Here is a 12,283-nt window from a genome sequence, read left to right as displayed (position 1 = left end):
TCATTTTATTACCAATTTCAAATGGGATAACAAATCAAAATGGATGTACATTATCAATCTGATATGTTGTCAAAGTATTTGAAAATCTGGTGATGTTTTAAGGCCTTATTTAATTGATAAGCTTTTCTACCCCTAATGAAAGAAGTTATATATAAATAAGAGTAATTAACTTTTTGACACTTGTTTTCAAAATTATTAATCCATTATTAATGAACTTTTCTCTGCATTCAAACAAGTTTTTCCTATTAAAAACAAAGCATTTAATCCCATATTTCCTTGCAGGCATATAATTCAATAGTTTTTTGAAGCGGGGGGGGGGGGGGGGGAGGGTATCCAGCACTATCTTTTAGTGTTTCTTTTTTACCTATGAAAAGTACCTGTATTTGTGAATTTTTATATGTGTCTTATTTAAATCATTTTTATGGCGAATGTCAGATCTGTAAAAATATTGGTGGTGGTGGTGGTGGGGGGGGGGGGGGGGTAGTCCCAGTAAATTGCCAAATTATACTTTACAGTAGTGCACCCTCAATAACGACACTTGTAGCCTTTTTTATTACTTGTCAAGAAATTTCTGTTGGGTTGCCCCCCCCCCCTTTCCGTGTATTTTTTCTCTTTTTCATTTTTTTTTCTTTCATTATACTTACAATATGTATTCTTTCTTTTTTTTTTTCTCCTTACATTATGATTAATTTATAATTTATTAATGATATAGATGTCATGCTAAAAAATCTCTGTAATAGAGGAAATAAAAAAATAAATGAATGAACCCAAAATCCTACTAAGAGTTTGTCCTCCACCTCTACCCTACAAAAATGTTATCTGAAGATACATAAACCTTAATCTCTGCCCCGTCAAAAAAAGCGATTGAATTAGTTGCCTGCAAGGAAATGTTGGAATTAGATGTTTTGTGATTAAAACTTCCTGGATCCGCCAATTTTTGTAATTATTGTAATATCCTCCCTATAATAAGGTTTATTCAAGCATGCGCATTTGAGATATTAAAGATAACAAAACACGCAAGATCATCTATAACCAGTAGCAGTTGGCAGTAAGTAGTGAGTAGTTGGCAGTAAGCAGCTGGCAGTTGGCAGTACGCAGTTGGCTGTAGTATATGGAATTCCATACAAAAAAAAAAAACAACAACACACACACACACACACAAAACAAAACAAACAAACAAACCAAAAAAAAAAAAAAGAAAAGTAAAAAATGTCATCAGACGTTTTTATTGAGGGGGCACAAGCATACGTACATCAGCTATGTTTTCTATAGTAATCTATATATCAGCTAAATTATGGGGGGCACGGCCCCCGTGCCCCCCCCCCCCGTTCCTACGGCCATGAAAACTTAAGTAATTATTATGTTCCCCAAACGAAGTTTGGGAACATATTGTTTTTACTCTGTTTCTTATTATTATTATTATTATTAAGGTCTTCCGACTTCCTTCGGAAGACCTTATTGTTTTCCGTCTGTTTTCTATTATTATTATTATTCTTTTTTCATAGTACAGGCCATATCTCAGCTATGCGTGGTTCAATTTGAAAGATTTTTTCAGGGACGATGCATCATGAATTTATCTCCAGGGGTGTCCCTCACATTTTTGAAATTCACTTCCGTTCGCGATTTTTGAGGAAAATTGTATTTTTTAAATGGAATTTTGTCCGTTAATTTTCTCGAGAACTGCTAAAGATATGAAATTGAAACTCACTGACCTGATAGAACATCAAATGGAGATACGGTAATTGACCTTTATTTTTCGTCGTTCGTACTTCCGGTCGCGAACGGAAGTGAATTCAAAAATGTTAAATTTGCAACTTTTTTGTTTTCCAATATTTTTCTTCAGGATTTACAGGGTTTATAGAGTGTCTTACAAGAATTCTAAATATGTATTCAATATTTTGATGCGTGCATTTATTGCAAAGATATGACCGATCCAAATTTTGTCCCACTGTCTGGGGTTCGAATCCTGCTGGAGGCAGTTAATTTTTTTTCCCTTTGTTTTTCTCTTTTTTCAGTTGCTAATGACTTCTCTCTCTTTGAAAACATGTATGGTAGTTTTTGCTGATTTTTAAAAGCTTTTTTGTCAGAGATTCTGTAGAAAACCTTTCGACATATACTGAATATCTTTGCATCTATAATATGTCCTTCTAAAACTATTTTAAGGATTTCATTCTTGTCCCCAAAGCTTGACCCATTCAAAAGTTGTCACCCCTTTTGCAATAAAACCTTGTTATCGCTACTCCTCCGAAACCGTAAACCGTAGAGATTCCAAACCTTCATCAGTGTCTTCGACTCATTTAGTGCTCTCTTCATTCTATCATTGCAAAAGCATTCTTTGGTCCCTTGTATGAGTTACTGCCCCTGAAAGTTTACGCTGCTTACATTTAATGAACTTTTTTTTAAAAACGGTGTATCCTAGAGACATGGGACCAACTGCATGGGCATATTTGACTTTGATCTTGAAATATAGGTCAAGGTCAAAGGTCAAGGTCATTTAAAAACACAAGAAATTCCTTATATATGTGTAAAATATAGCAATTCACCAAATGACCTTGAACTTTGACCTTGACCTTTGACCTTGACATTGGGTCAAATGAGAAGTAAGGACATGCATCCAGCTCCAGTATCAGGTAAAAACATAGAAAGTAAAGATTTCCTTGAGGGTTTTTTTTTGTTATGACCTTGACCTTTGACCTTGACCCAAAGGTCACAATCAAGCTTAAGGATGTGAAAGTAGTTACAATTCTTAGTTTAAAAGAGGCATAAAATAAATAATTCTCCCCCCCCCCTTTCTTAAAAAAGAATCACATCAACAACAACGTAGAATATTTCTGTAAAATTCAAACCAGACCTCGGATCGACACCAAATTTGGTACAAATGTAGTATAGACCTCAGAGAAACTTTCTTGAGAGTTTTACGGTGAGTCTTATAAGTTTATAGAAGTCATGAAGTTTCACGGCAAAAACTACACTTTCTGTTGTGTTTGAAATTAAAGTGCAGGTGAACGAAGAAATGATCTAAACCTTTTATCGGCTATTTCTTCAGATGTCGTTAGTAGCATTTAATTTTCCTGATATGATACGACATTTTAATACCAAGCATTCTCTCTTTCTTTTACATCTGGAATTTATTTGATTTTTATTTAGAATTAATCAGTTTCCAGAAATAGCGATTTTCGGTATATTAAAAACAATTCTCGCTTTCATTGTCGTGTTTCCCTTCTAAAAATGCCTGTTGGGAGTTTAATTTGTGCTACACATATTTAATTTAACCCAAAGAAATGCTTATTTAAATGTTTCATATTTATTTCAGGATATTCAGTCAGAAATGTTAAAATCCGAACCCGATCTTTTAAGCTTACAACAAAGCTATTTTCAAAAAATTAAGCATGCTCACAATATCGATGAATCGGGCTACAAGCCATTAAATACATTTTCATTAGGGAACAGTATTAACGTTTTCTCACGCAGCCCGTCCCTTGTTATTTTATATGCTGCTTGCAAGTTCAGGAACTATTTCCCTTTACGGAACTTCTTTCTTCCCCTACCGATTCTAAAAATACGCTTGTATTTATTCTTTAGTCTTAAACAATTAACTTACCAATTTTATCGGAATGTGTAGCGCAGTGGAAAGCGCACCTGCCTTTCAAACCAAGGGTTTTGAGTTCGATCCCAGCTGGAGGAGCAATTTTTTTTTTTCATTTTTCTTCTTTTTTTAGCCCAAATGACACGGAAACACTTAAAAAGGTGGAAAGGCCTCTAATTGTTCTCTGAACAATTTGTTTACTAGTTATTATTAAGGTCTTTCGATATATATGATAAGATATGAATATGAAGCTTGCTGAGGTGATAGAACATCAAATGCAGATATGGTGATCGACCATTATTTTTCGTCGTTCGTACTTGCGGTCGCAAACGGAAGTGTATTCAAAAATGTTATATTTGCAACTTTTTTTTGTTTTTCAATATTTTTCTCTGGGATTTACAGGGTTAATAGAGATTCTTCTTAGATTCTAGGTATGTTTTCATCATTTTGATTGATGCATTTATTGCAAAGATATGACCGATCTAAACTTTCTCGTATTGTTGCGGGTTCGAATCCTGCTGGGGGGGGGGGGGGATTGTTTCTCTCTTTTTTCATTTGTAAATAGTTTTTGCTTATTTTTTCAAGCTTTCTTTAACAGAGATTCTACAGAAATCCTTTAATAATCATGATCTATGTTGAAAGACTTTGTTACATAAACACAAACAAAAAATACCTTCAATAAAGTATTAAATGAAGTGAGGTAGCATAACGATCTGCAGAAAAGTTCGGTCGGAAGACCACTTGTTGCCCTAGCAACAAGAAACGTATCTAGTTAGGTCTTCCGTTTTCAACGGAAGACCTATAGTGATTCTACTGTTTCTTATTAGGTCTTCCGTTTTCAACGGAAGACCTATAGTGATTCTACTGTTTCTTATTATTCTTATTCTTATTCTTATTTTTTTGACTTTCTAATTTTGTGCACGCGATTTCTCGAAGACTATTGGATGGATTTATATGAAATTTTCAGGAAAAGTGTTTTGTAACATGAACTTGATCTACCTGAGAGATTTTTTGGAAATTCCCTTCCGGTGCCAAGTTACAGACCATTTTCTGATTTCAAAATGACATTTTGTCCGCGGATAATCTCAAGAACGACAAGAGATATCAATGTCAAACTTTCAGGGATCATAGTCCGTGATAGGTACTAGCCGGGTCGCTACTTTTCGTTCGTCGTCGGCACTTCCGGCCGCTTACGGAAGTGATCAAAGAAATCGTTAAATTTCAACTTTCCTTATATAAATCAATTCTTACATCACATTATTGCATCTGTTTTGTAGTTTCGAAATATGTTGGTCCCACCGGAAACAAAAACGTCAACTTCCGGTTATAAGAGAAAAACTACAGAATTTGAGTATTTTTCTTTCCCATTAATATCTATTGTAGATAAAGTATTTGAAATGAATTTTGAATATGTTATTCAGACTGCTAATGTCCAGAGTAACGTCAAATATCTTTGTAAAATTCACTTCCGATCGCGTGTTTTTCTATCCTCAAAATGAGAAGTTGTCTGAGCAAGATCTCGAAAACGGTAAGAGATTATGACACCAAACTTTTATGAGCAACAGAACTTAAGATGTAGGCAAAACCATTCGGGTAAAGAGCGTCAGTCGTTACTTCCGGTCGTCACAGGAAGTGATCAAAGAAAACGAAAATTTCAACTTTTCTTCTTTTAATTGAAAATTGCATCACTTTACTGCGTCTTTTTCGCAGATTCGAAAGATGCTCGTCCCACCGGAAACAAATACGACAACTTCCGGTTAGAGGAGAAAAACTAAATAATTTGAGTTTTTTAATTTCCTGTAAATATTCTTTACAGATAAAATATTTGAAATGAATTTTAAATGTGCTATTCAGAGTCCAAATGTCTAGAGTAACCTTAAATATTTTTTTCAAAAATTCACTTCCGGTCCGTGTTTTCCTGTCCTCAAAATGAGAAGTTGTCTGAGCGAGATCTCAAAAACAGGTAAAAGATTAAAACACCAAAATTTTAAGAGTAATGGACGTTGAGGGGTAGGAGAAACCATTTGAGTTAAACGCGTCAGTCGTCACTTCCGCTTCTCACAGGAAGTGATCAAAGAAATCAAAAATTTTAACTTTTCTTTTTTAAATTAAAACTTACATGACCTTATTGCATCTCTTTTGCTGTTTTGAAATATGTTAGATTCTACCGGAAACAAAAACGTCAACTTCCGGTTTTAGGAGATAAACTACGTTATTCTTATATTTAACTTTCTCATAAATATCGCTTATCGATGAAGTACATGAAATGATTTTATGTATGTTGTAGATGCTGCAAATGTCTAGAGAACAGTCAGAGATTTTTATAAAATTCACTTCCGGTTGTGTGTTTACATGTTCTCAAAATTAGAATTTAGTTCCACAATATAGTTCGGCAACAGTAAACGACTGAGGACTAAAACTTTCAGGACTGATATTCAGTCATCAGTTCATTTGAATCGTGAGAAAATCTTGCATCGCCGTTACTCCGGTCGTGAAAGGAAGTGATGCAAAAAAGTGAATGGTTAATGGTTAGCACGTTGGATTTTCACGCTGATGATTAGGATTAAATCTCCAGAGTGTCTGAATTTCTTTTATCACTTTTTCAGCTTGAATTTTCGTTTTTATTTTCAGAATCGGCCGGAAGACCTCTCATTGCTCGCAATGAGTTTCTAGTTATTATTCTTATTCTTATTTTTTTGACTTTCTAATTTTGTGCACGCGATTTCTCGAAGACTATTGGATGGATTTACATGAAATTTTCAGGAATAGTGTGTTGTAACATGAACTTGATCTATCTGAGAGATTTTTTGGAAATTAACTTCCGGTGCCAAGTTACAGACCATTTTCTGATTTCAAAATGACATTTTGTCCGCGGATAATCTCAAGAACGACAAGAGATATCAATGTGAAACTTTTAGGGATTATAGTTCGTGATAGGTACTAGCCGGGTCGCTACTTTTCGTTCGTCGTCGGCACTTCCGGTCGCTTACGGAAGTGATCAAAGAAATCGTAGAATTTCAACTTTCCTTTTTTAAATCAATACTTACATCACATTATTGGATCTCTTTTGTAGTTTCGAAATATGTTGGTCCCACCGGAAACAAAAACGTCAACTTCCGGTTATAAGAGAAAAACGGCATAATTTGAGTATTTTTCTTTCCCATTAATATCTTTTGTAGATAAAGTATTTCAAATGAATTTTAGATATGTTATTCAGACTAAAAATGTCTAGAGTAACGTCAAATATTTTTGTAAAATTCACTTCCGGTCGCGTGTTTTCCTGTCCTCAAAATGAGAAGTTGTGTGAGCAAGATCTCGGAAACGGTAAGAGATTATGACACCAAACTTTTACGAGCAACAGACCTTAAGATGTAGACAAAACCATTTGGGTTATGAGCGTCAGTCTTCACTTCCGGTCGTCACAGGAAGTGATCAAAGAAAACGAAAATTTCAACTTTTCTTTTTTTAAATTAAAAATTGCATCACTTTGTTGCATCTTTTTCGCAGATTCGAAAGATGTTCGTCCCACCGGAAACAAAAACGACAACTTCCGGTTAGAAGAGAAAAACTAAATAATTTGAGTTTTTTAATTTCCCGTAAATATTTATTATAGATAAAGTATTTGAAATGAATTTTAAATGTGCTATTCAGAGTGCAAATGTCTAGAGTAACCTTAAATATTTTTTCGAAAATTCACTTCCGGTCGCGTGTTTTCCTGTCCTCAAAATGAGATGTTGTCTGAGCGAGATCTCAAAAACAGGTAAAAGATTAAAACACCAAAATTTTAAGAGTAATGGACGTTGAGGGGTAGGTGGAACCATTTGGGTTAAACGCGTCAGTCGTCACTTCCGCTTGTTAGAGGAAGTGATCAAAGAAATCAGAAATTTTAACTTTTCTTTTTTAAATTAAAACTTACATGACTTTATTGCATCTCTTTTGCTGTTTTGAAATATATTAGATTCCACCGGAAACAAAAACGTCAACTTCCGGTTTTAGGAGATAAACTACGTTATTCTTATATTTAACTTTCTCATAAATATCGCTTATCGATGAAGTACCTGAAATGATTTTATGCATGTTGTAGATACTGCAAATGTCTAGAGAACAGTCAGAGATTTTTATAAAATTCACTTCCGGTTGTGTGTTTACCTGTTCTCAAAATTAGAATTTAGTTCCACAATATTGTTCGGCAACAGTAAACGAAGAGGACTAAAACTTTCAGAACTGATATTCAGTCATCAGTTTATTTGAATCGTGAGAAAATCTTGCATCGCCCTTACTTCCGATCGTGAAAGGAAGTGATGTAAATAGAGTGAATGGCTAATGGTTAGCACGTTGGATTTCACGCTGACGATTAGGGTTAAATCTCCAGAGTGTCTGAATTTCTTTTATCACTTTTTCAGCTTGAATTTTCGTTTAAATTTTCAGAATCGGCCGGAAGACCTCTCATTGCTCGCAATGAGTTTCTAGTTAAGGTCTTTCGTCTCCAACGGAAGACCTTATTGTTTTCGTTCGGTTTCTTTTTCCCTATTATTATTAAGGTCTTCCGTCTCCAACGGAAGACCTTATTGTTTTCGTTCGGTTTCTTTTTCCCTATTATTATTATTATTATTCTTTTTTTTTCTTACCGATTTTGTGCACGCGAGTTCTCGGAAACGACTCGGTCGATTTTCATGAAACTTTCAGATCTGATAGATATTGATCTGAACCTTATTGGAAATTTTTTATATTGATGACGTCACTTCCGGTCGTGAGATATAGACAATTATCTGATTTTCAGAGGGTCGGCTTGTCCTGGTAATCACTCCAAAACGAATAAAGATATTGAGTTGAGATTTTCAGTGAAGGTAGAGGAGGGATTGTAGATATGCTTTTTTGCGTCCATATCTTTCCAGCGCAAAAGGCGCCAAAGCTCGCCTGGGCTCGAAAAATAGGCTCACAAGCATCTCGCAAAATTTGACAAGTTTTCTATCATATCTTTATACCTGTAAATATTTTGTTAAAACATATATAACAAAAGTTGTGCAGAATGATAAGTGCTTTCATTTGATATCAAGAAAAAGGGGCTGACCCTTCAAATTAGGGGCTCAGAGGGGGCCAAAAGTCTTTCATCTATAACTTTTTAACGATCAATAATTTGTAATACATTACTGAAGCAAAGATGTTTATCTTAACGATTTACAACAATATATGATAAGATTTTGATCATATGTTACGTAATAAAGGGTCAAAAGGGGCCAGAATGCTAAATCTTTGACGCTTTATATCTCGAAAAGGGGGAATATTTTGATAAGCAATACTGAACAAAAGATGGTCAGAATAATGTTCTTAACAATATGCACCCTTTCAAATTTTGTCAAACGACCCCATTAAGGACTTGGAGGGGTGGCCCCTAAATATTTCCATTCAGCATATCTCCATAACGAAAAGAAATCTCTGAAAAGTTGTTGAACAAAAAGTCTTCAAAATCACAAGACCTTTCATTTGATATCAAGAAAAAGGAGCTGACCCTTCAAATTAGGGGCTCAGAGGGGCCAAAAGTCTTTCATTTTTAACTCTTTAACGATCAGTAATTTGCAATACATTACTGAAGCAAAGTTGTTTATCTTAACGATTTATAACAATATGTGATAAGATTCTGATCATATGTTACGTAATAAAGGGTCAAAAGGGGCCAGAATACTAAATCTTTGACGCTTTATATCTCGAAAAGGGGGAATATTTTGATAAGCAATACTGAACAAAAGATGGTCAGAATAATGTTCTATACAATATACACTCTTTCTATTTTTGTCAAACGGCCCCATTAAGGATTTGGAGGGGTGGCCCCTAAATATTTCCATTCAACATATCTCCACAACGAAAGGAAATCTCTGAATAGTTGTTAAACAAAAAGTCTTCAAAATCACAAGACCTTTTATTTGATATCAAGAAAAAGGGGCTGACCCCTCAAACTAGGGGCTCAGAGGGGCCAGAAGCCTGTCATCTATAGCTCTGATAATGTTATAAAAATCAAAAGAATGAAATCTAATTAGAGAAGTCTATATATTATTATCTTTTAACAAAGTTCATAGTCAAAATCATATCTCATCTTATCGAAAAATCGGACGGAAGACCTACTCGTTGCTCGCAACGAGATCTCATCTAGTTATTATTATTATTCTTTTTTTTTCTTACCGATTTTGTGCACGCGAGTTCTCGGAAACGACTCGGTCGATTTTCATGAAACTTTCAGATCTGATAGATATTGATCTGAACCTTATTGGAAATTTTTTATATTGATGACGTCACTTCCGGTCGTGAGATATAGACAATTATCTGATTTTCAGAGGGTCGGCTTGTCCTGGTAATCACTCCAAAACGAATAAAGATATTGAGTTGAGATTTTCAGTGAAGGTAGAGGAGGGATTGTAGATATGCTTTTTTGCGTCCATATCTTTCCAGCGCAAAAGGCGCCAAAGCTCGCCTGGGCTCGAAAAATAGGCTCACAAGCATCTCGCAAAATTTGACAAGTTTTCTATCATATCTTTATACCTGTAAATATTTTGTTAAAACATATATAACAAAAGTTGTGCAGAATGATAAGTGCTTTCATTTGATATCAAGAAAAAGGGGCTGATCCCTCAAGTAAGGGGCTCCGAGGGGCCATAAGTCTTTCATCTATAACTTTTTAACGATCAATATTTTGTTATTCATTACTGAAGCAAAAATGTTTATCTTAACAATTTACAACAATATATGATAAGATTCTGATCATATGTTACGTAATAAGGGGTCAGAAGGGGCCAGAATGCTAAATCTTTGACGCTTTATATCTCGAAAAGGGGGAATATTTTGATAAGCAATACTGAACAAAAGATGGTCAGAATAATGTTCTAAACAATATGCACCCTTTCAATTTTTGTCAATCGGCCCCATTAAGGACTTGGAGGGGTGGCCCCTAAATATTTCCATTCAGCATATCTCCACAACGAAAAGAAATCTCTGTATAGTTGTTGAACAAAAAGTCTTCAAATTCTCGAGACCTTTCATTTGATATCAAGAACAGGGGGCTGACCCTTCAAATTAGGGGCTCAGAGGGGCCAAAAGTCTTTCATCTATAACTCTTTAACGATCAATAATCTGTAACACATCACTGAAGCAAAGATGTTTATCTTAACGTTTAACAACAATATATGATAAGATTCTGATCATATGTTACGTAATAAGGGGTCACAAGGGGCCAGAATGCTAAATCTTTGACGCTTTATATCTCGAAAAGGGGGAATATTTTGATATGCAATGCTGAACAAAAGATGGTCAGAATAATGTTCTAAACAATGTGCACCCTTTCAGTTTTTGTCAAACGGCCCCATTAAGGACTTGGAGGGGTGGCCCCTAAATATTTCCATTCAGCATATCTCCACAACGAAAAGAAATCTCTGTATAGTTGTTGAACAAAAAGTCTTCAAATTCTCGAGACCTTTCATTTGATATCAAGAACAAGGGGCTGACCCTTCAAATTAGGGGCTCAGAGGGGCCAAAAGCAATTCATCGATAGCTCTTTGATAATGTATATAAAATCAAAGGATTGAAATCTAATTAGGGAAGTCTATATATATTATTATCTTTTAACAAAGATCATGGTTAAAATCATATCTCATCTTATCGAAAAATCGGACGGAAGACCTACTCGTTGCTCGCAACGAGATCTCATCTAGTTATTATTATTATTCTTTTTTTCTACTTTCTTCTCCGGTACTTTTTTGTCCGGGAGTGTTCTCATAGAACCACTCATCCGATTGACATGAAACCTTTTTAGGGTTAATAGGCATGTTGTGTAGGTGTTCGGAACGAAGGTCATTTTGCGCGCACATGCATGCACGTGCGCGCGCGTGCAATGAGTGAAATGACTGATATACTTGATGAAACCGTAACTTTTATATTTCTTGATGAATTGCTTTGAAACTCAAAATATAAAGATATATTAGTAGTCTAGACAAGTTGACATGGTCAAATTAGCATGAACTCACGCGCATGCACGTGCGCTCTCCTCTGATTGGCTGATACAAAAATCTCAATAATTTCCTTGTTTTTTGACGAAATACTTTGAAATTTAAAATATAAGTATATATCATAAGGTGCTACAACATGTTACATAGGAAATCTCTTGAAACCACGCGCAGGCAGGTGTGCTGCAATCTGATTGGCTGAGACTTTAAATGTCTATAACTCACTTGGTTTTCAACAAAACAGGATGAAATTTACGACATGGATATGCTCATAGGGCTCCTACATTATGATACTATCAAAAGTGCAAGATCATGCATGCGTGTATGCTGAATTCTGATTGGCTAATACTTAAACGGTTACATCTCTCTTATTTTTCAATGAAATTCTTTAATATTTAAAACAAATGTATGTATTGTGAGACACTATAAGAAAATTATTGTGAAAAATGTAGAAAACATACATGTGCAAGCACATGCGCTGAAATTTGATTGGCTAATATTCCATATTGCTATATCGGAGAAGTTTTTCAATGAAATACCCTTATAAATAAAGTGTCCATCTATATTACCAAAGTATCGTCTAATTTATTGAAGCTTGTAGGGAATGGGCATCATAAGGAATTGGGGAGCCGTTTGGGGAACATCTGTAACGGTTCCCGTTACAATTAGCACTAATTACACTTAGGGTTGCAGGAAACCTTATTTA

Source organism: Saccostrea echinata, unplaced genomic scaffold (genome assembly GCF_033153115.1).
Source record: "Saccostrea echinata isolate AGI-Se365-2 ecotype Australia unplaced genomic scaffold, CSIRO_AGI_Sech_v1 ptg000015l, whole genome shotgun sequence".
NCBI classification, from domain to species: domain Eukaryota; kingdom Metazoa; phylum Mollusca; class Bivalvia; order Ostreida; family Ostreidae; genus Saccostrea; species Saccostrea echinata.
Note: the sequence above shows the minus strand (reverse complement) of the source record.